Consider the following 23,076-nt stretch of genomic DNA (forward strand, 5'->3'; position numbering starts at 1 on the left):
ATCAGTTGGAGTACTGGAGGTCGCAGACCCTGCTCTAGCTGCTGTCCCCAGGAGCTGACAGTCTGACGTGCATGCTGGGAGTTGTAGTGTCACATCAGTTGGAGTGCTGGAGGTCGCAGACCCTGCTCTAGCTGCTGTCCCCAGGAGCTGACAGTCTGACGTGCATGCTGGGAGTTGTAGTGTCACATCAGTTGGAGTGCTGGAGGTCGCAGACCCTGCTCTAGCTGCTCTCCCCAGGAGCTGACAGTCTGACGTGCATGCTGGGAGTTGTAGTGTCACATCAGCTGGAGTGCTGGAGGTCGCAGACCCTGCTCTAGCTGCTGTCCCCAGGAGCTGACAGTCTGACGTGCATGCTGGGAGTTGTAGTGTCACATCAGCTGGAGGTCGCAGACCCTGCTCTAGCTGCTGTCCCCAGGAGCTGACAGTCTGACGTGCATGCTGGGAGTTGTAGTGTCACATCAGCTGGAGTGCTGGAGGTCGCAGACCCTGCTCTAGCTGCTGTCCCCAGGAGCTGACAGTCTGACGTGCATGCTGGGAGTTGTAGTGTCACATCAGTTGGAGTGCTGGAAGTCGCAGACCCTGCTCTAGCTGCTCTGCCCAGGAGCTGACAGTCTGACGTGCATGCTGGGAGTTGTAGTGTCACATCAGTTGGAGTGCTGGAGGTCGCAGACCCTGCTCTAGCTGCTGTCCCCAGGAGCTGACAGTCTGACGTGCATGCTGGGAGTTGTAGTGTCACATCAGTTGGAGTGCTGGAAGTCGCAGACCCTGCTCTAGCTGCTCTGCCCAGGAGCTGACAGTCTGACGTGCATGCTGGGAGTTGTAGTGTCACATCAGTTGGAGTGCTGGAGGTCGCAGACCCTGCTCTAGCTGCTCTCCCCAGGAGCTGACAGTCTGACGTACATGCTGGGAGTTGTAGTGTCACATCAGTTGGAGTCCCGGAGGTCGCAGACCCTGCTCTAGCTGCTCTCCCCAGGAGCTGACAGTCTGACGTGCATGCTGGGAGTTGTAGTGTCACATCAGCTGGAGTGCTGGAGGTCGCAGACCCTGCTCTAGCTGCTCTGCCCAGGAGCTGACAGTCTGACGTGCATGCTGGGAGTTGTAGTGTCACATCAGTTGGAGTGCTGGAGGTCGCAGACCCTGCTCTAGCTGCTGTCCCCAGGAGCTGACAGTCTGACGTGCATGCTGGGAGTTGTAGTGTCACATCAGCTGGAGTGCTGGAGGTCGCAGACCCTGCTCTAGCTGCTGTCCCCAGGAGCTGACAGTCTGACGTGCATGCTGGGAGTTGTAGTGTCACATCAGTTGGAGTCCCGGAGGTCGCAGACCCTGCTCTAGCTGCTGTCCCCAGGAGCTGACAGTCTGACGTGCATGCTGGGAGTTGTAGTGTCACATCAGTTGGAGTGCTGGAGGTCGCAGACCCTGCTCTAGCTGCTGTCCCCAGGAGCTGACAGTCTGACGTGCATGCTGGGAGTTGTAGTGTCACATCAGTTGGAGTACTGGAGGTCGCAGACCCTGCTCTAGCTGCTGTCCCCAGGAGCTGACAGTCTGACGTGCATGCTGGGAGTTGTAGTGTCACATCAGTTGGAGTGCTGGAGGTCGCAGACCCTGCTCTAGCTGCTGTCCCCAGGAGCTGACAGTCTGACGTGCATGCTGGGAGTTGTAGTGTCACATCAGTTGGAGTGCTGGAGGTCGCAGACCCTGCTCTAGCTGCTCTCCCCAGGAGCTGACAGTCTGACGTGCATGCTGGGAGTTGTAGTGTCACATCAGTTGGAGTGCTGGAGGTCGCAGACCCTGCTCTAGCTGCTCTCCCCAGGAGCTGACAGTCTGACGTGCATGCTGGGAGTTGTAGTGTCACATCAGTTGGAGTGCTGGAGGTCGCAGACCCTGCTCTAGCTGCTCTCCCCAGGAGCTGACAGTCTGACGTGCATGCTGGGAGTTGTAGTGTCACATCAGTTGGAGTACTGGAGGTCGCAGACCCTGCTCTAGCTGCTGTCCCCAGGAGCTGACAGTCTGACGTGCATGCTGGGAGTTGTAGTGTCACATCAGTTGGAGTGCTGGAGGTCGCAGACCCTGCTCTAGCTGCTGTCCCCAGGAGCTGACAGTCTGACGTGCATGCTGGGAGTTGTAGTGTCACATCAGTTGGAGTGCTGGAGGTCGCAGACCCTGCTCTAGCTGCTCTCCCCAGGAGCTGACAGTCTGACGTGCATGCTGGGAGTTGTAGTGTCACATCAGTTGGAGTGCTGGAGGTCGCAGACCCTGCTCTAGCTGCTGTCCCCAGGAGCTGACAGTCTGACGTGCATGCTGGGAGTTGTAGTGTCACATCAGTTGGAGTGCTGGAGGTCGCAGACCCTGCTCTAGCTGCTGTCCCCAGGAGCTGACAGTCTGACGTGCATGCTGGGAGTTGTAGTGTCACATCAGTTGGAGTGCTGGAGGTCGCAGACCCTGCTCTAGCTGCTCTGCCCAGGAGCTGACAGTCTGACGTGCATGCTGGGAGTTGTAGTGTCACATCAGTTGGAGTGCTGGAGGTCGCAGACCCTGCTCTAGCTGCTGTCCCCAGGAGCTGACAGTCTGACGTGCATGCTGGGAGTTGTAGTGTCACATCAGTTGGAGTGCTGGAGGTCGCAGACCCTGCTCGTGCTGCTCTCCCCAGGAGCTGACAGTCTGACGTGCATGCTGGGAGTTGTAGTGTCACATCAGTTGGAGTGCTGGAGGTCGCAGACCCTGCTCGTGCTGCTCTCCCCAGGAGCTGACAGTCTGACGTGCATGCTGGGAGTTGTAGTGTCACATCAGTTGGAGTGCTGGAGGTCGCAGACCCTGCTCGTGCTGCTCTCCCCAGGAGCTGACAGTCTGACGTGCATGCTGGGAGTTGTAGTGTCACATCAGTTGGAGTGCTGGAGGTCGCAGACCCTGCTCTAGCTGCTGTCCCCAGGAGCTGACAGTCTGACGTGCATGCTGGGAGTTGTAGTGTCACATCAGTTGGAGTGCTGGAGGTCGCAGACCCTGCTCTAGCTGCTGTCCCCAGGAGCTGACAGTCTGACGTGCATGCTGGGAGTTGTAGTGTCACATCAGTTGGAGTCCCGGAGGTCGCAGACCCTGCTCTAGCTGCTCTGCCCAGGAGCTGACAGTCTGACGTGCATGCTGGGAGCTGTAGTGTCACATCAGTTGGAGTGCTGGAGGTCGCAGACCCTGCTCTAGCTGCTCTGCCCAGGAGCTGACAGTCTGACGTGCATGCTGGGAGTTGTAGTGTCACATCAGTTGGAGTCCCGGAGGTCGCAGACCCTGCTCTAGCTGCTGTCCCCAGGAGCTGACAGTCTGACGTGCATGCCGGGAGTTGTAGTGTCACATCAGCTGGAGATTGCAGACCCTGCTCTAGCTGCTCTCCCCAGGAGCTGACAGTCTGACGTGCATGCTGGGAGTTGTAGTGTCACATCAGCTAAAGTGCTGGAGGTCGCAGACCCTGCTCTAGCTGCTGTCCCCAGGAGCTGACAGTCTGACGTGCATGCTGGGAGTTGTAGTGTCACATCAGTTGGAGTGCTGGAGGTCGCAGACCCTGCTCTAGCTGCTCTGCCCAGGAGCTGACAGTCTGACGTGCATGCTGGGAGTTGTAGTGTCACATCAGTTGGAGTGCTGGAAGTTGCAGACCCTGCTCTAGCTGCTGTCCCCAGGAGCTGACAGTCTGACGTGCATGCTGGGAGTTGTAGTGTCACATCAGTTGGAGTGCTGGAGGTCGCAGACCCTGCTCTAGCTGCTGTCCCCAGGAGCTGACAGTCTGACGTGCATGCTGGGAGTTGTAGTGTCACATCAGCTGGAGTGCTGGAGGTCGCAGACCCTGCTCTAGCTGCTGTCCCCAGGAGCTGACAGTCTGACGTGCATGCTGGGAGTTGTAGTGTCACATCAGCTGGAGTGCTGGAGGTCGCAGACCCTGCTCTAGCTGCTCTGCCCAGGAGCTGACAGTCTGACGTGCATGCTGGGAGTTGTAGTGTCACATCAGCTGGAGTGCTGGAGGTCGCAGACCCTGCTCTTGCTGCTCTCCCCAGGAGCTGACAGTCTGACGTGCATGCTGGGAGTTGTAGTGTCACATCAGTTGGAGTGCTGGAGGTCCCAGACCCTGCTCTAGCTGCTCTGCCCAGGAGCTGACAGTCTGACGTGCATGCTGGGAGTTGTAGTGTCACATCAGTTGGAGTGCTGGAGGTCGCAGACCCTGCTCTTGCTGCTCTCCCCAGGAGCTGACAGTCTGACGTGCATGCTGGGAGTTGTAGTGTCACATCAGTTGGAGTGCTGGAGGTCGCAGACCCTGCTCTAGCTGCTCTGCCCAGGAGCTGACAGTCTGACGTGCATGCTGGGAGTTGTAGTGTCACATCAGCTGGAGATCGCAGACCCTGCTCTAGCTGCTCTCCCCAGGAGCTGACAGTCTGACGTGCATGCTGGGAGTTGTAGTGTCACATCAGTTGGAGTGCTGAGCTGACAGTCGGGGTGGCAGCGCTGCGGCTGTGGAGATGTGGGCGTGGCCAGCAGCCGCCATGTTTCCCCGCTCTCCCCAGAGGCTGTAAAGCTGTCGAGTTGTCGCTCGCACCCTCGGGCCCCGGCCGCTGATGTCATCGCTGCTGCTGAATGCCGCCGCCGACGTTTTTACAAGGCTTGATGGCTTTTTATTAAATACATTGTGTGTGACGGCGGCTGACAGCAGAATAGAGGGTCATTGATTCCCTGCAGGGAGGGCGGCAGAACTGCAGAGCTGGATGATGGGGGTGCTAGGAAGTCAGAATGATCACTCCAATCATCCACCAGGGAGATATTCAGCTGGAAAACTGGGAGAAGCTCGGCCTGGGATTGGCTGGATGGCAGTGTGTACAGGCCGGGGATTGGCTGGATGGCGGTGTGTTCAGGCCGGGGATTGGCTGGATGGCGGTGTGTACAGTCCTGGGATTGGCTGGATGGCGGTGTGTACAGGCCGGGGATTGGCTGGATAGCGGTGTGTACAGGCCTGGGATTGGCTGAATGGCGGTGTGTACAGGCCTGGGATTGGCTGGATGGCGGTGTGTACAGGCCTGGGATTGGCTGAATGGCGGTGTGTACAGGCCTGGGATTGGCTGGATGGCGGTGTGTACAGGCCTGGGATTGGCTGGATGGCGGTGTGTACAGACCTGGGATTAACTGGATGGCGGTGTGTACCGGCCTGGGATTGGCTGGATGGCGGTGTGTACAGGCCTGGGATTGGCTGGATGGCGGTGTGTACTGGCCTGGGATTGGCTGGATGGCGGTGTGTACAGGCCTGGGATTGGCTGGATGGCGGTGTGTACAGGCCGGGGATTGGCTGGATAGCGGTGTGTACAGGCCTGGGATTGGCTGAATGGCGGTGTGTACAGGCCTGGGATTGGCTGGATGGCGGTGTGTACAGGCCTGGGATTGGCTGAATGGCGGTGTGTACAGGCCTGGGATTGGCTGGATGGCGGTGTGTACAGGCCTGGGATTGGCTGGATGGCGGTGTGTACAGACCTGGGATTAACTGGATGGCCGTGTGTACCGGCCTGGGATTGGCTGGATGGCGGTGTGTACAGGCCTGGGATTGGCTGGATGGCGGTGTGTACTGGCCTGGGATTGGCTGGATGGCGGTGTGTACAGGCCTGGGATTGGCTGGATGGCGGTGTGTACAGGCCTGGGATTGGCTGGATGGCGGTGTGTACAGGCCGGGGATTGGCTGGATGGCGGTGTGTACAGGCCTGGGATTGGCTGGATGGCGGTGTGTACCGGCCTGGGATTGGCTGGATGGCGGTGTGTACAGGCCTGGGATTGGCTGGATGGCGGTGTGTACAGGCCTGGGATTGGCTGGATGGCGGTGTGTACCGGCCTGGGATTGGCTGGATGGCGGTGTGTACCGGCCTGGGATTGGCTGGATGGCGGTGTGTACAGGCCTGGGATTGGCTGGATGGCGGTGTGTACAGGCCTGGGATTGGCTGGATGGCGGTGTGTACAGACCTGGGATTAACTGGATGGCGGTGTGTACAGGCCTGGGATTGGCTGGATGGCGGTGTGTACAGACCTGGGATTAACTGGATGGCTGTGTGTACAGGCCTGGGATTAACTGGATGGCGGTGTGTACAGTCCTGGGATTGGCTGGATGGCGGTGTGTACAGGCCTGGGATTGGCTGGATGGCGGTGTGTACAGTCCGGGGATTGGCTGGATTGCGGTGTGTACAGACCTGGGATTGGCTGGATGGCGGTGTGTACCGGCCGGGGATTGGCTGGATGGCGGTGTGTACCGGCCTGGGATTGGCTGGATGGCGGAGTGTACAGGCCTCTATGATTGTATAGGACTAGCAAGACAGGTGTATGGCGGTTGTATTAGGGTTGTATAGCAGTTATATGCTGGTTTATAGCCGTTGTATTAAGGGTGTATAGCAGTAGTATGCTGAGTATATCTAGATCCTGCATTAGGGTCATATAGTGGTAATATAAGGGGTGTATGACGGTTGTATTAGCAGTATATGGCGGTGGTATAAAGGGTGTATGTCAGTTTCATAATGGATGCATAGTGGTTGTATGAAGGATGTATGGCAGTAGTATGAGGGGTGTTTAGTGGTTGTATGAGGGGTGTATGAGTGAGGGTTGTATTGCAGTTTTATAAAGGGTGTATGGTGGTTGGATGAGGCGGTGTATAGCGGTAGTATGCTGGGTTTATGGTAGTCGTATGAGGGCTTTATGGCGGTTGTATCAGGGGTGTATGGTGGCTGTATGCTGAGTGTATCTAGATCCTGCGGTTCGGAGAAGCTTCTGAAGACTATTGAGCCACATTCACCAGCTGCTTTCTACGAGGAGTGTATGGTGGTTGTATGAGGAGGGTATGGCGGTTGTATGAGGAGTGTATGGCGGGGGTATGAGGGTGTATGGCGGTTGTATGCTGGGTGTACCTTGATCCTACGGATCTGAGTCTGGAGAAGCCTCTGCAGTCTATTGCGCCCCATGCATCAACTGCTTTCTATTAGGGGCATATGGCGGTTGTATTAGGGTGTATAGCAGTAGTAGGAGGGTTGCATGGGGGTAGTATGCTGGGTTTATGGCAGTTGTATGAGGGGCGTATGGCGGTTGTATGAAGTGTGTATGGTGGTGGTATGAGCGGTGTATAGAGGAAATATGTTGGATTTATGCCAGTTGAATGAGGGGGTGTATGGCGGTTATATTAATGGTGTATTGTGATTGTATGAGGGGTGTACGGTGGTTGTATGAGGACTGTATGGCGGTTGTATGGGGGGTGTATGGCGGTAGTATGCGTGGTGTATGGCGGTAGTATGCGTGGTGTATGGCGGTTGTATGCGTGGTGTATGGCGGTAATATGAGTGGTGTATGGCGGTAATATGAGTGGCGTATGGCGGTAATATGAGTGGCGTATGGCAGTAATATGAGTGGTGTATGGCGGAAGTATGCTCGGTGTATGGCGGTAATATGCTGGTTGTATGCTGGGTGTATGTCAGTTGCATGCTGGGTGTATGCTGGGTGTATGGCGGTAGTACGAGTGGTGTATAGTGGTTGTATGCTGGGCGTATGGCGGTAGTATGCTGGGCGTATGGCGGTAGTATGCTGGGTGTATGGCGGTTGTATGCTGGGTGTATGGCGGTTCTATGCTGGGTGTATGGCGGTAATATGAGTGGTGTATGGCCGAAATATGAGTGGTGTATGGCGGAAGTAAGCTGGGTGTATGGCGGTAATATGCTGGTTGTATGCTGGGGGTACGGCGGTAGTATGCTGGGTGTATGGCGGTAGTATGAGTGGTTTATGGCGGTAGTATGCTGGATTTATGGCAGTTGTATGCTGGATGTATGGCGGTTGTATGCTGGGTGTATGGCGCTTGTATGCTGGGTGTATGGCGGTAGTATGAGTGGTGTATTCACAGTTGTATACTGGGTGTATAACAGTTGTATGCAGGGTGTATGGTGATAGTATGCTGAGTGTATGTCAGTTGTATGAGTGGTGTATGGCGGTAGTATGCTGGGTTTATGTCAGTTGTATTAGCGGTGTATGGTGGTCGTATGAGTGATGTATGGCAGTAGTATGAGTGGTGTATGGCGGTAGTATGCGTGGTGTATGGCGGTAGTATGCGTGGTGTATGGCGGTAGTATGCGAGGTGTATGGCGGTAATATGAGTGGCGTATGGCGGTAATATGAGTGGTGTATGGCGGTAATATGCTGGGTGTATGGTGGTTGCATGCTGGGTGTATGGTGGTTGAATGCTGGGTGTATGGCGGTAGTATACTGGGTGTATGGTGGTAGTATGCTGGGTGTATGGTGGTTGTATGCTGGGTGTATGGCGGTTCTATGCTGGGTGTATGGTGGTTGTATGCTGGGTGTATGGCGGTAGAATGCTGTGGGTATGGTGGTTCTATGCTGAGTGTATGGCGGTTGTATGCTGGGTGTATGGCGGTAGTATGCTGGGTGTATGGCGGTAGTATGTTGGGTGTATGGCGGTTCTATGCTGGGTGTATGGCGGTAGTATGCTGGGTGTATGGCGGTAGTATGCTGGGTGTATGGCGGTAGTATGCTGGGTGTATGGCGGTTCTATGCTGGGTGTATGGCGGTAGTATGCTGGGTGTATGGCGGTTCTATGCTGGGTGTATGGCGGTAGTATGCTGGGTGTATGGCGATAGTATGCTGGGTGTATGGCGGTAGTATGCTGGGTGTATGGCGGTTCTATGCTGGGTGTATGGCGGTTCTATGCTGGGTGTATGGCGGTAGTATGCTGGGTGTATGGCGGTTCTATGCTGGGTGTATGGCGGTTCTATGCTGGGTGTATGGCGGTTCTATGCTGGGTGTATGGCGGTAGTATGCTGGGTGTATGGCGGTTCTATGCTGGGTGTATGGCGGTTCTATGCTGGGTGTATGGCGGTTCTATGCTGGGTGTATGGCGGTAGTATGCTGGGTGTATGGCGGTAGTATGCTGGGTGTATGGCGGTAGTATGCTGGGTGTATGGTGGCAGTATGCTGGGTGTATTTAGATCCCGTGGTCCGGAGAAGCCTCTGCAGACCATTGCACCGCACGCGCCGTCCCCATTCTATAAACAATTCTTTATTTCATTGCTCATAAATTACGCGATTTGCGCCTTGAAGCGGCGGTAATGAACAATGAGCGGCTTGTGGCGGAGATTGTTCGGGGGCGGGGGCGGGCACCGCGGTGATTAAGAGGTAGAAATCTCTGCGGCCATTAAACACTTCAAACATTCCGGCAAATCTCCAGAAATGAAAAGCAAATGTGCCTCTCGCTTCTCAAATACCGCGAATGTTTGAGCAGGTGCAAGCAATGAGGCTGCGCAGGAGGCGCGCTTAACCCCCTCACTGCTGCAAGGGCCATCGCACAACAACTCCCAGCGGATTCCTGGTGAGCAGTTCAGAGCACGGCGCCACCTACGACATGGCGGCCAGAGGATCGCGCGTTACGTCTAACATGGAAGGGACAGTCAGCCCCAGACCAGGTGGACTCTCCAAGGGGGGGGGGTCGTCGTGTCAGGTGGGGGGGATTCTGCTGCATGGGTCCTGCTGGCGCTTTTCCCATTGACTTCAATGAGATCGTCTGGCTGTGGATGGCTCGGATTGCTGCTCTGGAGGGTAATAAATGAGCCGCTTTGTAGTGTGATTCATGGGAGTCGTGTCTCGGAGGGAAATCGCTGATAGCGAGGGCCATTAACCTTTTCTGTGCTGACTTATAAAGCTGCGGCACATCAGACACGCACGGCCCGCGATATCAGCAGAGAGTTCATCTCCATGTTCTGCCGACATCTGGGTCCGGAGATGGGGGAGGGGGCGGCAGATGTGAGGAGGGTGGTCCGCGACAACGATTAGGAAACGCAATCTACACCGATCCAACGGCGGCTCAGGAAAGACTGCTCGAAGAACATTGCCCGATTCACGGTTAGCAAAAGTAATCAAAAACTATAAAATAGGATAAAAATAGAGGAATAATAAAACTAAAAAAGAATAAAAATGGAATAAAACTATAAAATAAGATAAAAATAGAATAATCCAACTATAAAATAATAAAATTCTAAGAAAACTATAAAATAAGATAAAAATAAAATAATCCAACTCTAAAATATGACAAAAATCTCATAATAAAACAAAAAAAAAGATTAAAAAAGAATAAAACTATAAAAAATGCAGCAGATCCCTGCCCGCGGACGATGAGAGTAGTGGCGCCCCCGCCCCATTGGCCGCTGATCTATGATGGAGCGGTGTGAACGGCGGCGGGTAGAACATTTTCTCGTATCCTCCGGGATATCCCTTCATAGGAACGATGGTCACGGTGAAGGCTATGCTCTCGCTGTTGTGACGCTCCCAGCATGACCTGGGCCCCCGTCTGTTCGGGGTCCGCTGCGGCGTTCTCGGACCATGTGACGATCCTGCACATTCCCGGAGGAAAACCATTAATATTCCAGGGAAATGAATGTGCGGCGCTGAGGGCCGTAACCCCGAGGACGGGCGCTCCATCAGCAGGAGCCTTATGAGAAACACATGAGAACAATCAGCCCCCAAAACAGCCAGCAATTCATTATGGGCTATTCAAAGACAACAAGCACAGTCATTAACAGCCTCATCAGTGAGGGAGCAGCCTTTGATGTGCAAGACTTTGCCGATCTGCAGCCGAGGCCACAAGTTCCCTTCAAGAGGAATTCATCAAGGACGCCGGGAAAAGGGACACAAGTGGCCTAGATTCCAGGACATCACTGGTGGAGTGATCCACGGCGAAGGTGAGGAGAGCGGTGAGAAGAACGGTGAGGAGAGCGGTGAGAAGAACGGTGAGGAGAGCGGTGAGAAGAGCGGTGAGGAGAACGGTGAGGAGAGCGGTGAGGAGAACGGTGAGGAGAACGGTGAGGAGAGCGGTGAGGAGAGCGGTGAGGAGAGCGGTGAGGAGATAGCAGTTAGGAGAATGGTGAGGAGATAGCGGTGAGGAGAACGGTGAGGAGAGCGGTGAGGAGAACGGTGAGGAGAGCGGTGAGGAGATAGCGGTGAGGAGAACGGTGAGGAGAGCGGTGAGGAGAACGGTGAGGAGAACGGTGAGGAGAGCGGTGAGGAGAGCGGTGAGGAGAGCGGTGAGGAGAACGGTGAGGAGAACGGTGAGAAGAACGGTGAGGAGAACAGTAAGGAGAGCGGTGAATACAATGGTGAGGAGAGCGGTGAGGAGAGCGGTGAGGAGAACGGTGAGGAGAACGGTGAGAAGAGCAGTGAGGAGAACGGTGAGGAGAGCGGTGAGAAGAACGGTGAGGAGAGCGGTGAGGAGAACGGTGAGGAGAATGGTGAGGAGAACGGTGAGGAGAGCGGTGAGGAGAGCGGTGAGGAGAGCGGTGAGGAGATAGCAGTGAGGAGAATGGTGAGGAGATATCGGTGAGGAGAACGGTGAGGAGAGCGGTGAGGAGAACGGTGAGGAGAGCGGTGAGGAGATAGCGGTGAGGAGAACGGTGAGGAGAACGGTGAGGAGAGCGGTGAGGAGATAGCGGTGAGGAGAACGGTGAGGAGAGCGGTGAGGAGAACGGTGAGGAGAGCGGTGAGGAGATAGCGGTGAGGAGAACGGTGAGGAGAGCGGTGAGGAGAACGGTGAGGAGAACGGTGAGGAGAGCGGTAAGGAGAGCGGTGAGGAGAGCGGTGAGGAGAACGGTGAGGAGAACGGTGAGAAGAACGGTGAGGAGAACAGTAAGGAGAGCGGTGAATACAATGGTGAGGAGAGCGGTGAAGACAACGGTGAGGATAGTAGTGAGGACAACGGTGAAGATAGTGGTGAGGACAACAGTGAGGGTAATGGTGAGGATAGCGGTGAGAAGAACGGTGAGGATAGCGGTGAGAAGAACGGTGAGGAGAGCGGTGAGGAGAGCAGTGAGGAGAACAGTAAGGAGAGCGGTGAGGAGAGCGGTGAGGAGAACGGTGAGGAGAGCGGTGAGGAGAACAGTAAGGAGAGCGGTGAGGAGAGCGGTGAGGAGAACGGTGAGGAGAACGGTGAGGAGAGCGGTGAGGAGAGCGGTGAGGAGAACAGTAAGGAGAGCGGTGAATACAATGGTGAGGAGAGCGGTGAAGACAACGGTGAGGATAGTAGTGAGGACAACAGTGAGGGTAATGGTGAGGATAGCGGTGAGGGTAAGGCTACTTTCACACTAGCGGTTTTCTTTTTCGGCACCGTCCTAGGGGCTCAATACCGGGAAAGAACCGATCAGTTTCATCCCCTGGATTCTGAATGGAGCGCGATCCGCTCAGGAGGCATCAGGACGTCTTCACTTCAGTCTTTCTGACTGTTCAGGGAGGAGATAATACCGGCACGTGCTACCGTTTTATCTCTGGCCCAAAAATCCGCTTGCCGGAATGCAGGATCCGACATTAATTTACATTGAAATGTATTAGTGCCGGACCCGGCATTAAAAATACCGCAATGTCGGATCCGTCCTTCTGGTCAGCACATGCGCAGACCGGTAATTTGTGAATGAAATAGAAACGGATCCGTCTACAAACGCTGTCCGTTTGCGTGCAGATTGCCGGATCACTCTGCCGCAAGTGTGAAAGTAGCCTTACAGTAAAGATAACGGTGTGCTGGGCAGGAGAGGGTTAAGGACGCAGTGCTTGACACCGGCCGTCGTTCAGACACGGCAGGGTTCATTAGTCACCGGGAGCAGTTTAATTATTAGCGCTTTCACATGTCGGCCGGTAACGAGCGCGAGGAGAGGACGGAGCCGCCAGTAATGAGCAGGAATTAATCCTGTTTCCTTAATAGCTTTCTACTACAGAGGAAATCAGACCGAGGTGATTGAATGGCGCACCGCTGCAGCCGGACGCCGCCGCCAACCCCCGCCATGCTGTAAAGAGGCCACAAGTGGTCACCTGATGCAGCCGAGCACCGCCGCCAACCCCCCCATGCTGTAAAGAGGCCACAAGTGGTCGCCTGATGCAGCAGAGCGCCGCCGCCAACCCCCGCCATGCTGTAAAGAGGCCACAAGTGGTCGCCTGTTGCAGCCGAGCACCGCCGCCAACCCCCCCATGCTGTAAAGAGGCCACAAGTGGTCGCCTGATGCAGCAGAGAGCCGCCGCCGCCAACCCCCGCCATGCTGTAAAGAGGCCACAAGTGGTCGCCTGATGCAGCAGAGAGCCGCCGCCGCCAACCCCCGCCGTGCTGTAAAGAGGCCACAAGTGGTCGCCTAATGCAGCGGAGCGCCGCCGCCGCCAACCCCCGCCATGCTGTAAAGAGGCCACAAGTGGTCGCCTGATGCAGCCGAGCGCTGCTGCCGCCAACCCCCGCCATGCTGTGAAGAGGCCACAAGTGGTCGCCTGATGCAGCCGAGCGCTGCCGCTGCCAACCCCCGCCATGCTGTAAAGGGGCCACAAGTGGTCGCCTGATGCAGCCGAGCGCCGCCGCCAACCCCCACCATGCTGTAAAGAGGCCAAAGGTGGTCGCCTGATGCAGCCAAGCGCCGCCACCAACTCCCACCATGCTGTAAAGAGGCCAAAGGTGGTCGCCTGATGCAGCCAAGCGCCGCCACCAACTCCCACCATGCTGTAAAGAGGCCACAAGTGGTCGCCTGATGCAGCCGAGCGCCGCCGCCAACCCCCACCATGCTGTAAAGAGGCCACAAGTGGTCGTCTGATGCAGCCGAGCGCCGCCAACCCCCGCCATGCTGTAAAGAGGCCACAAGTGGTTGCCTGATGCAGCCGAGCGCCGCCGCCAACCCCCGCCATGCTGTAAAGAGGCCACAAGTGGTCACCTGATGCAGCCGAGCGCCGCCGCCAACCCCTGCCATGCTGTAAAGAGGCCACAAGTGGTCGCCTGATGCAGCCGAGCGCTGCTGCCGCCAACCCCCGCCATGCTGTAAAGAGGCCACAAGTGGTCGTCAGATGCAGCCGAGCGCCGCCGCCGCCAACCCCCCCATGCTGTAAAGAAGCCACAAGTGGTCGCCTGATGCAGCCGAGCGCCACCGCCGCCATGCTGAGGCCACAAGTGGTTGCCTGGTGCAGCCAAGCGCCGCCGCCAACCCCTGCCATGCTGTAAAGAGGCCACAAGTGGTCGCCTGATGCAGCCAAGCGCCGCCGCCAACCCCTGCCATGCTGTAAAGAGGCCACAAGTGGTCGCCTGATGCAGCAGAGCGCCACCGCCGCCATGCTGAGGCCACAAGTGGTTGCCTGGTGCAGCCAAGCGCCGCCGCCAACCCCTGCCATGCTGTAAAGAGGCCACAAGTGGTCGCCTGATGCAGCCAAGCGCCGCCGCCAACCCCTGCCATGCTGTAAAGAGGCCACAAGTGGTCGCCTGATGCCCAACTCTAAAGCAGGGTTGAGTTGTCTTCAAGGTGGCGGAGGATGAGAGTTGTAGTCCCACAGCGGTGGTGACAGTGATCAGGAAGTAGATTCTTCCTGACTTCTCACTCACCCTGTAGATATAAATTTAGTTTAGTGCATTGATTTTCTCCGCCGCCGCCGACCCCGCCGACCGCCATAAAGGCCGCGCTGACATTTTTTAAGTAAAGTAATCTTCTGAGGAATGATGGAGAAATCTTATATTCATAAAGTCATAAATATTAATAAACTGATTTCCAGCTGGCTTGCCTGACATCGGGAGCTCGGGTGGCAGAAGCCGCCATTGCTGCGCAGCTGCCTGACACCGGGAGCTCGGGTGTCAGAAGCCGCCATTGCTGCGCAGCTGCCTGACACCGGGAGCTCGGGTGGCAGAAGCCGCCATTGCTGCACCGTTCACCTTGTTGATTTTTACGTTTGCGAATCTCAGTAAACAAACAGGGAGCAGCGCGAGAGCTGCATCCGATCCTCGGCCGCCATGGCCGCCGCGCTGAGTCAACAGCCCCGACGAGTCGCAGGGAGTCATTAATGGCAGCTCTCGTCCCTGTTATTCTGCGGATTAGATCTGTTGACTCAGCGATGGCGGCACAGATTTCGGCGGCTCCTCCAGAGACGTGCGGACAAATAAGAGCACAATGAAATAATTAGCGCACAATAAAGGTCAGGGCGGCGGTAATTACTGGGGACAGGTGTGTTTTCAGAGGCTGCGAGGTATGTGCAGATGGAGGCTGGAGGAAATGATCGGGGGAGGCACATACTTGGAGGCGCTGACCTCCGCCTGCCTCACACTTCCTTAAAGGCACAATCACCATTTCCCACATGTTCCTCTCTGTATTTACACAGATGGGAGAGCAGCGTGGAGGGCCCCGAGGCTTGTGGGAGGGCCCCGCTGTGTCCCCTCACCTGTCCGCACACTCACTCTCCATTCACACCTGTCACATTCTCACACTTTTTCTCACAGTTTTAAGTTTATTTGCTGCAATTTCTGGAATTACAAAATAACAAAAACTGGGGAAAAAAAGGAGAGCGACGGCTTCTAGAAATCTGCGCCAAAAAACTGAAATCTAACATTACAAGAGGACGATGTCTGACGCAGGACTCCGCTCACCATAGAACACTGTAAGTCCACTCCAGCAGGACTCCGCTCACCATAGAACACTGTAAGTCCACTCCAGCAGGACTCCGCTCACCATAGAACACTGTAAGTCCACTCCAGCAGGACTCCGCTCACCATAGAACGCTGTAAGTCCACTCCAGCAGGACTCTGCTCACCATAGAACACTGTAAGTCCACTCCAGCAGGACTCCGCTCACCATAGAACGCTGTAAGTCCACTCCAGCAGGACTCCGCTCACCATAGAACACTGTAAGTCCACTCCAGCAGGACTCCGCTCACCATAGAACGCTGTAAGTCCACTCCAGCAGGACTCTGCTCACCATAGAACACTGTAAGTCCACTCCAGCAGGACTCCGCTCACCATAGAACACTGTAAGTCCACTCCAGCAGGACTCCGCTCACCATAGAACACTGTAAGTCCACTCCAGCAGGACTCCGCTCACCATAGAACGCTGTAAGTCCACTCCAGCAGGACTCCGCTCACCATAGAACGCTGTAAGTCCACTCCAGCAGGACTCTGCTCACCATAGAACACTGTAAGTCCACTCCAGCAGGACTCCGCTCACCATAGAACACTGTAAGTCCACTCCAGCAGGACTCCGCTCACCATAGAACACTGTAAGTCCACTCCAGCAGGACTCTGCTCACCATAGAACACTGTAAGTCCACTCCAGCAGGACTCCGCTCACCATAGAACACTGTAAGTCCACTCCAGCAGGACATCGCTCACCATAGAACACTGTAAGTCCACTCCAGCAGGACTCCGCTCACCATAGAACACTGTAAGTCCACTCCAGCAGGACTCCGCTCACCATAGAACACTGTAAGTCCACTCCAGCAGGACTCTGCTCACCATAGAACACTGTAAGTCCACTCCAGCAGGACTCCGCTCACCATAGAACACTGTAAGTCCACTCCAGCAGGACTCCGCTCACCATAGAACACTGTAAGTCCACTCCAGCAGGACTCTGCTCACCATAGAACACTGTAAGTCCACTCCAGCAGGACTCCGCTCACCATAGAAGGCTGTAAGTCCACTCCAGCAGGACTCTGCTCACCATAGAACACTGTAAGTCCACTCCAGCAGGACTCCGCTCACCATAGAACACTGTAAGTCCACTCCAGCAGGACTCCGCTCACCATAGAACACTGTAAGTCCACTCCAGCAGGACTCCGCTCACCATAGAACGTTGTAAGTCCACTCCAGCAGGACTCTGCTCACCATAGAACACTGTAAGTCCACTCCAGCAGGACATCGCTCACCATAGAACGTTGTAAGTCCACTCCAGCAGGACTCCGCTCACCATAGAACACTGTAAGTCCACTCCAGCAGGACTCCGCTCACCATAGAACGTTGTAAGTCCACTCCAGCAGGACTCTGCTCACCATAGAACACTGTAAGTCCACTCCAGCAGGACTCCGCTCACCATAGAACACTGTAAGTCCACTCCAGCAGGACTCCGCTCACCATAGAACACTGTAAGTCCACTCCAGCAGGACTCCGCTCACCATAGAACACTGTAAGTCCACTCCAGCAGGACTCCACTCACCATAGAACACTGTAAGTCCACTCCAGCAGGACTCCGCTCACCATAGAACACTGTAAGTCCACTCCAGCAGGACTCCGCTCACCATAGAACACAGTAAGTCCACTCCAGCAGGACTCCGCTCACCATAGAACGTTGTAAGTCCACTCCAGCAGGACTCCGCTCACCATAGAACACTGTAAGTCCACTCCAGCAGGACTCCGCTCACCATAGAACACTGTAAGTCCACTCCAGCAGGACTCCGCTCACCATAGAACACTGTAAGTCCACTCCAGCAGGACTCTGCTCACCATAGAACACTGTAAGTCCACTCCAGCAGGACTCCGCTCACCATAGAACGCTGTAAGTCCACTCCAGCAGGACTCCGCTCACCATAGAACACTGTAAGTCCACTCCAGCAGGACTCCGCTCACCATAGAACGCTGTAAGTCCACTCCAGCAGGACTCCGCTCACCATAGAACACTGTAAGTCCACTCCAGCAGGACTCCGCTCACCATAGAACACTGTAAGTCCACTCCAGCAGGACTCTGCTCACCATAGAACACAGTAAGTCCACTCCAGCAGGACTCCGCTCACCATAGAACGTTGTAAGTCCACTCCAGCAGGACTCCGCTCACCATAGAACACTGTAAGTCCACTCCAGCAGGACATCGCTCACCATAGAACACTGTAAGTCCACTCCAGCAGGACTCTGCTCACCATAGAACACAGTAAGTCCACTCCAGCAGGACTCCGCTCACCATAGAACGTTGTAAGTCCACTCCAGCAGGACTCTGCTCACCATAGAACACAGTAAGTCCACTCCAGCAGGACTCTGCTCACCATAGAACGCTGTAAGTCCACTCCAGCAGGACTCCGCTCACCATAGAACGCTGTAAGTCCACTCCAGCAGGACTCTGCTCACCATAGAACACTGTAAGTCCACTCCAGCAGGACTCCGCTCACCATAGAACGCTGTAAGTCCACTCCAGCAGGACTCTGCTCACCATAGAACACTGTAAGTCCACTCCAGCAGGACTCCGCTCACCATAGAACGTTGTAAGTCAACTCCAGCAGGACTCCGCTCACCATAGAACGTTGTAAGTCCACTCCAGCAGGACTCCGCTCACCATAGAACGTTGTAAGTCAACTCCAGCAGGACTCCGCTCACCATAGAACGTTGTAAGTCCACTCCAGCAGGACTCCGCTCACCATAGAACACTGTAAGTCCACTCCAGCAGGACTCTGCTCACCATAAAACGCTGTAAGTCCACTCCAGCAGGACTCCGCTCACCATAGAACGCTGTAAGTCCACTCCAGCAGGACTCCGCTCACCATAGAACGCTGTAAGTCCACTCCAGCAGGACTCTGCTCACCATAGAACACTGTAAGTCCACTCCAGCAGGACTCTGCTCACCATAAAACGCTGTAAGTCCACTCCAGCAGGACTCCGCTCACCATAGAACGCTGTAAGTCCACTCCAGCAGGACTCCGCTCACCATAGAACGCTGTAAGTCCACTCCAGCAGGACTCTGCTCACCATAGAACACTGTAAGTCCACTCCAGCAGGACTCCGCTCACCATAGAACGCTGTAAGTCCACTCCAGCAGGACTCCGCTCACCATAGAACACTGTAAGTCCACTCCAGCAGGACTCTGCTCACCATACAACACTGTAAGTCCACTCCAGCAGGACTCCGCTCACCATAGAACACTGTAAGTCCACTCCAGCAGGACACCGCTCACCATAGAACACTGTAAGTCCACTCCAGCAGGACTCCGCTCACCATAGAACACTGTAAGTCCACTCCAGCAGGACTCCGCTCACCATAGAACACAGTAAGTCCACTCCAGCAGGACTCCGCTCACCATAGAACACTGTAAGTCCACTCCAGCAGGACTCTGCTCACCATAGAACACAGTAAGTCCACTCCAGCAGGACTCCGCTCACCATAGAACACTGTAAGTCCACTCCAGCAGGACTCCGCTCACCATAGAACACTGTAAGTCCACTCCAGCAGGACTCTGCTCACCATAGAACACAGTAAGTCCACTCCAGCAGGACTCTGCTCACCATAGAAGGCTGTAAGTCCACTCCAGCAGGACTCCGCTCACCATAGAACGTTGTAAGTCCACTCCAGCAGGACTCCGCTCACCATAGAACACTGTAAGTCCACTCCAGCAGGACTCCGCTCACCATAGAACGCTGTAAGTCCACTCCAGCAGGACTCTGCTCACCATAGAACGCTGTAAGTCCACTCCAGCAGGACTCCGCTCACCATAGAACGCTGTAAGTCCACTCCAGCAGGACTCTGCTCACCATAGAACGCTGTAAGTCCACTCCAGCAGGACTCCGCTCACCATAGAACACTGTAAGTCCACTCCAGCAGGACTCTGCTCACCATAGAACGCTGTAAGTCCACTCCAGCAGGACTCCGCTCACCATAGAACGCTGTAAGTCCACTCCAGCAGGACTCCGCTCACCATAGAACACTGTAAGTCCACTCCAGCAGGACTCTGCTCACCATAGAACACTGTAAGTCCACTCCAGCAGGACTCCGCTCACCATAGAACCCTATAAGTCCAGTCCAGTAGAACTCTGCTCCCCCTGGAACCCTATAAGTTCTCTCCAGTACAACTCTGCTCCCCCTGGAACCCTCTACGTGCAGTCCAGTAGAACTCTGCTCACCACATAACCCTACAAGTCCAGTCCAGTACAACTCTGCTCACCACATAACCCTATAAGTTCAATAAAGTAGAACTCTAATCACCATAGAACCCTATAAGTCCAGTCCAGTAGAACTCTAATCACCATAGAACCCTATAAGTCCAGTCCAGTAGAACTCTAATCACCATATAAACCTATGAGGGCCATTTATAAAAACCAGTGTAAAAACGCAATGTGCGACAAAATGTTGTCTTACGGCTGTTAAGCCACAAAATAAGGTCTTGAGTCTTTTTTTCCACCAGTTTTGCATAAGTCGATGACCTCGCGGACATCCAGCTCGGCAGGTGAAATACCACGAAGGGGGACATTTATGAAGGCCATTTAGAAGCCGGTCTTCGTCCCTCCTGCACTGGCGGTTCATCTGCCTGATTATATCGGATCAGTGATTAGTGGTAACGCAGCGATTAGCAGTGCTCCAGATGGCGACCGCAGCGCTGCAGCTGAAGATATACTTTTAGACCCGGATCGATAGGATACTAGGCGGCACAGCAGTATCTGAGAGCATGGCAGGTACTGCTGTCAGCGCGCGCCGTGTTCTCCGAGCAGCACAGGGGAGAAGGAGGCAGCCCCCCGCCCCTGTGCCACTGCGCCACCGCGCCACCAATGGACTGATAGCAGGGAGGGGGAGGGGCTGTGTCCACTGCACCACCAAAGGACTGATAGCAGGGAGGGGGAGGGGCTGTGTCCACTGTGCCACCAATGGACTGATAGCAGGGAGGGGGAGGGGCTGTGTCCACTGCACCACCAATGGACTGATAGCAGGGAGGGGGAGGGGCTGTGTCCACTGCGCCACCAATGGACTGATAGCAGGGAGGGGGAGGGGCTGTCTCCACTGTGCCACCAATGGACTGATAGCAGGGATGGGAGGGGCTGTGTCCACTGTGCCACCAATGCACTGATAGCAGGGATGGGAGGGGCTGTGGCCACTGCGCCACCAATGGACTGATAGCAGGGAGGGGGAGGGGAGGGGCTGTGTCCACTGTGCCACTAATGCACTGATAGCGGGGAGGGGAGGGGCCGTGGCCACTGCACCACCAATGGACTGATAGCAGGGAGGGGGAGGGGCTGTGTCCACTGCGCCACCAATGGACTGAGAGCAAGGAGGGGGAGGGGCTATGGCCACTGTGCCACCAATGGACTGATAGCAAGGAGGGGGAGGGGCTATGGCCACTGTGCCACCAATGGACTGATAGCAGGGAGGGGGTGTGGCCACTGCGCCACTAATGAATATAAATACCACATTAATTTAAGTGTAGAGGGGGATGTATGGAGAGCGCTCTGTGTAGAGGGGGGATGTATGGAGAGCGCTCTGTGTAGAGGGGGGGATGTATGGAGAGCGCTCTGTGTAGAGGGGGGGATGTATGGAGAGCGCTCTGTGTAGAGGGGGGGATGTATGGAGAGCGCTCTGTGTAGAGGGGGATGTATGGAGAGCGCTCTGTGTAGAGGGGGGATGTATGGAGAGCGCTCTGTGTAGAGGGGGGGATGTATGGAGAGCGCTCTGTGTAGAGGGGGGGATGTATGGAGAGCGCTCTGTGTAGAGGGGGATGTATGGAGAGCGCTCTGTGTAGAGAGGGGGTGGAAGGAGAGCGCTCTGTGTAGAGGGGGGATGTATGGAGAGCGCTCTGTGTAGAGGGGGGGATGTATGGAGAGCGCTCTGTGTAGAGGGGGGGATGTATGGAGAGCGCTCTGTGTAGAGGGGGGGATGTATGGAGAGCGCTCTGTGTAGAGGGGGGATGTATGGAGAGCGCTCTGTGTAGAGGGGGGCATGTATGGAGAGCGCTCTGTGTAGAGGGGGATGTATGGAGAGCGCTCTGTGTAGAGGGGGGGATGTATGGAGAGCGCTCTGTGTAGAGGGGGATGTATGGAGAGCGCTCTGTGTAGAGGGGGGGATGTATGGAGAGCGCTCTGTGTAGAGGGGGATGTATGGAGAGCGCTCTGTGTAGAGGGGGGCATGTATGGAGAGCGCTCTGTGTAGAGGGGGGCATGTATGGAGAGCGCTCTGTGTAGAGGGGGATGTATGGAGAGCGCTCTGTGTAGAGGGGGGCATGTATGGAGAGCGCTCTGTGTAGAGGGGGGGATGTATGGAGAGCGCTCTGTGTAGAGGGGGGGATGTATGGAGAGCGCTCTGTGTAGAGGGGGGGATGTATGGAGAGCGCTCTGTGTAGAGGGGGATGTATGGAGAGCGCTCTGTGTAGAGGGGGGGATGTATGGAGAGCGCTCTGTGTAGAGGGGGATGTATGGAGAGCGCTCTGTGTAGAGGGGGGATGTATGGAGAGCGCTCTGTGTAGAGGGGGGGTTGTATGGAGAGCGCTCTGTGTAGAGGGGGGGATGTATGGAGAGCGCTCTGTGTAGAGGGGGGAATGTATGGAGAGCGCTCTGTGTAGAGGGGGGATGTATGGAGAGCGCTCTGTGTAGAGGGGGGAATGTATGGAGAGCGCTCTGTGTAGAGGGGGATGTATGGAGAGCGCTCTGTGTAGAGGGGGATGTATGGAGAGCGCTCTGTGTAGAGGGGGGGATGTATGGAGAGCGCTCTGTGTAGAGGGGGATGTATGGAGAGCGCTCTGTGTAGAGGGGGGATGTATGGAGAGCGCTCTGTGTAGAGGGGGATGTATGGAGAGCGCTCTGTGTAGAGGGGGGGATGTATGGAGAGCGCTCTGTGTAGAGGGGGATGTATGGAGAGCGCTCTGTGTAGAGGGGGATGTATGGAGAGCGCTCTGTGTAGAGGGGGGATGTATGGAGAGCGCTCTGTGTAGAGGGGGGATGTATGGAGAGCGCTCTGTGTAGAGGGGGGGTTGTATGGAGAGCGCTCTGTGTAGAGGGGGGGATGTATGGAGAGCGCTCTGTGTAGAGGGGGGAATGTATGGAGAGCGCTCTGTGTAGAGGGGGGATGTATGGAGAGCGCTCTGTGTAGAGGGGGGAATGTATGGAGAGCGCTCTGTGTAGAGGGGGATGTATGGAGAGCGCTCTGTGTAGAGGGGGGTTGTATGGAGAGCGCTCTGTGTAGAGGGGGGAATGTATGGAGAGCGCTCTGTGTAGAGGGGGATGTATGGAGAGCGCTCTGTGTAGAGGGGGGATGTATGGAGAGCGCTCTGTGTAGAGGGGGGGTTGTATGGAGAGCGCTCTGTGTAGAGGGGGATGTATGGAGAGCGCTCTGTGTAGAGGGGGGGTTGTATGGAGAGCGCTCTGTGTAGAGGGGGGGATGTATGGAGAGCGCTCTGTGTAGAGGGGGGGATGTATGGAGAGCGCTCTGTGTAGAGGGGGGGTTGTATGGAGAGCGCTCTGTGTAGAGGGGGGATGTATGGAGAGCGCTCTGTGTAGAGGGGGATGTATGGAGAGCGCTCTGTGTAGAGGGGGGATGTATGGAGAGCGCTCTGTGTAGAGGGGGGGTTGTATGGAGAGCGC

The sequence above is a fragment of the Bufo bufo genome, chromosome 6 (assembly GCF_905171765.1).
Source record: "Bufo bufo chromosome 6, aBufBuf1.1, whole genome shotgun sequence".
Classification (NCBI taxonomy): Eukaryota; Metazoa; Chordata; class Amphibia; order Anura; family Bufonidae; genus Bufo; species Bufo bufo.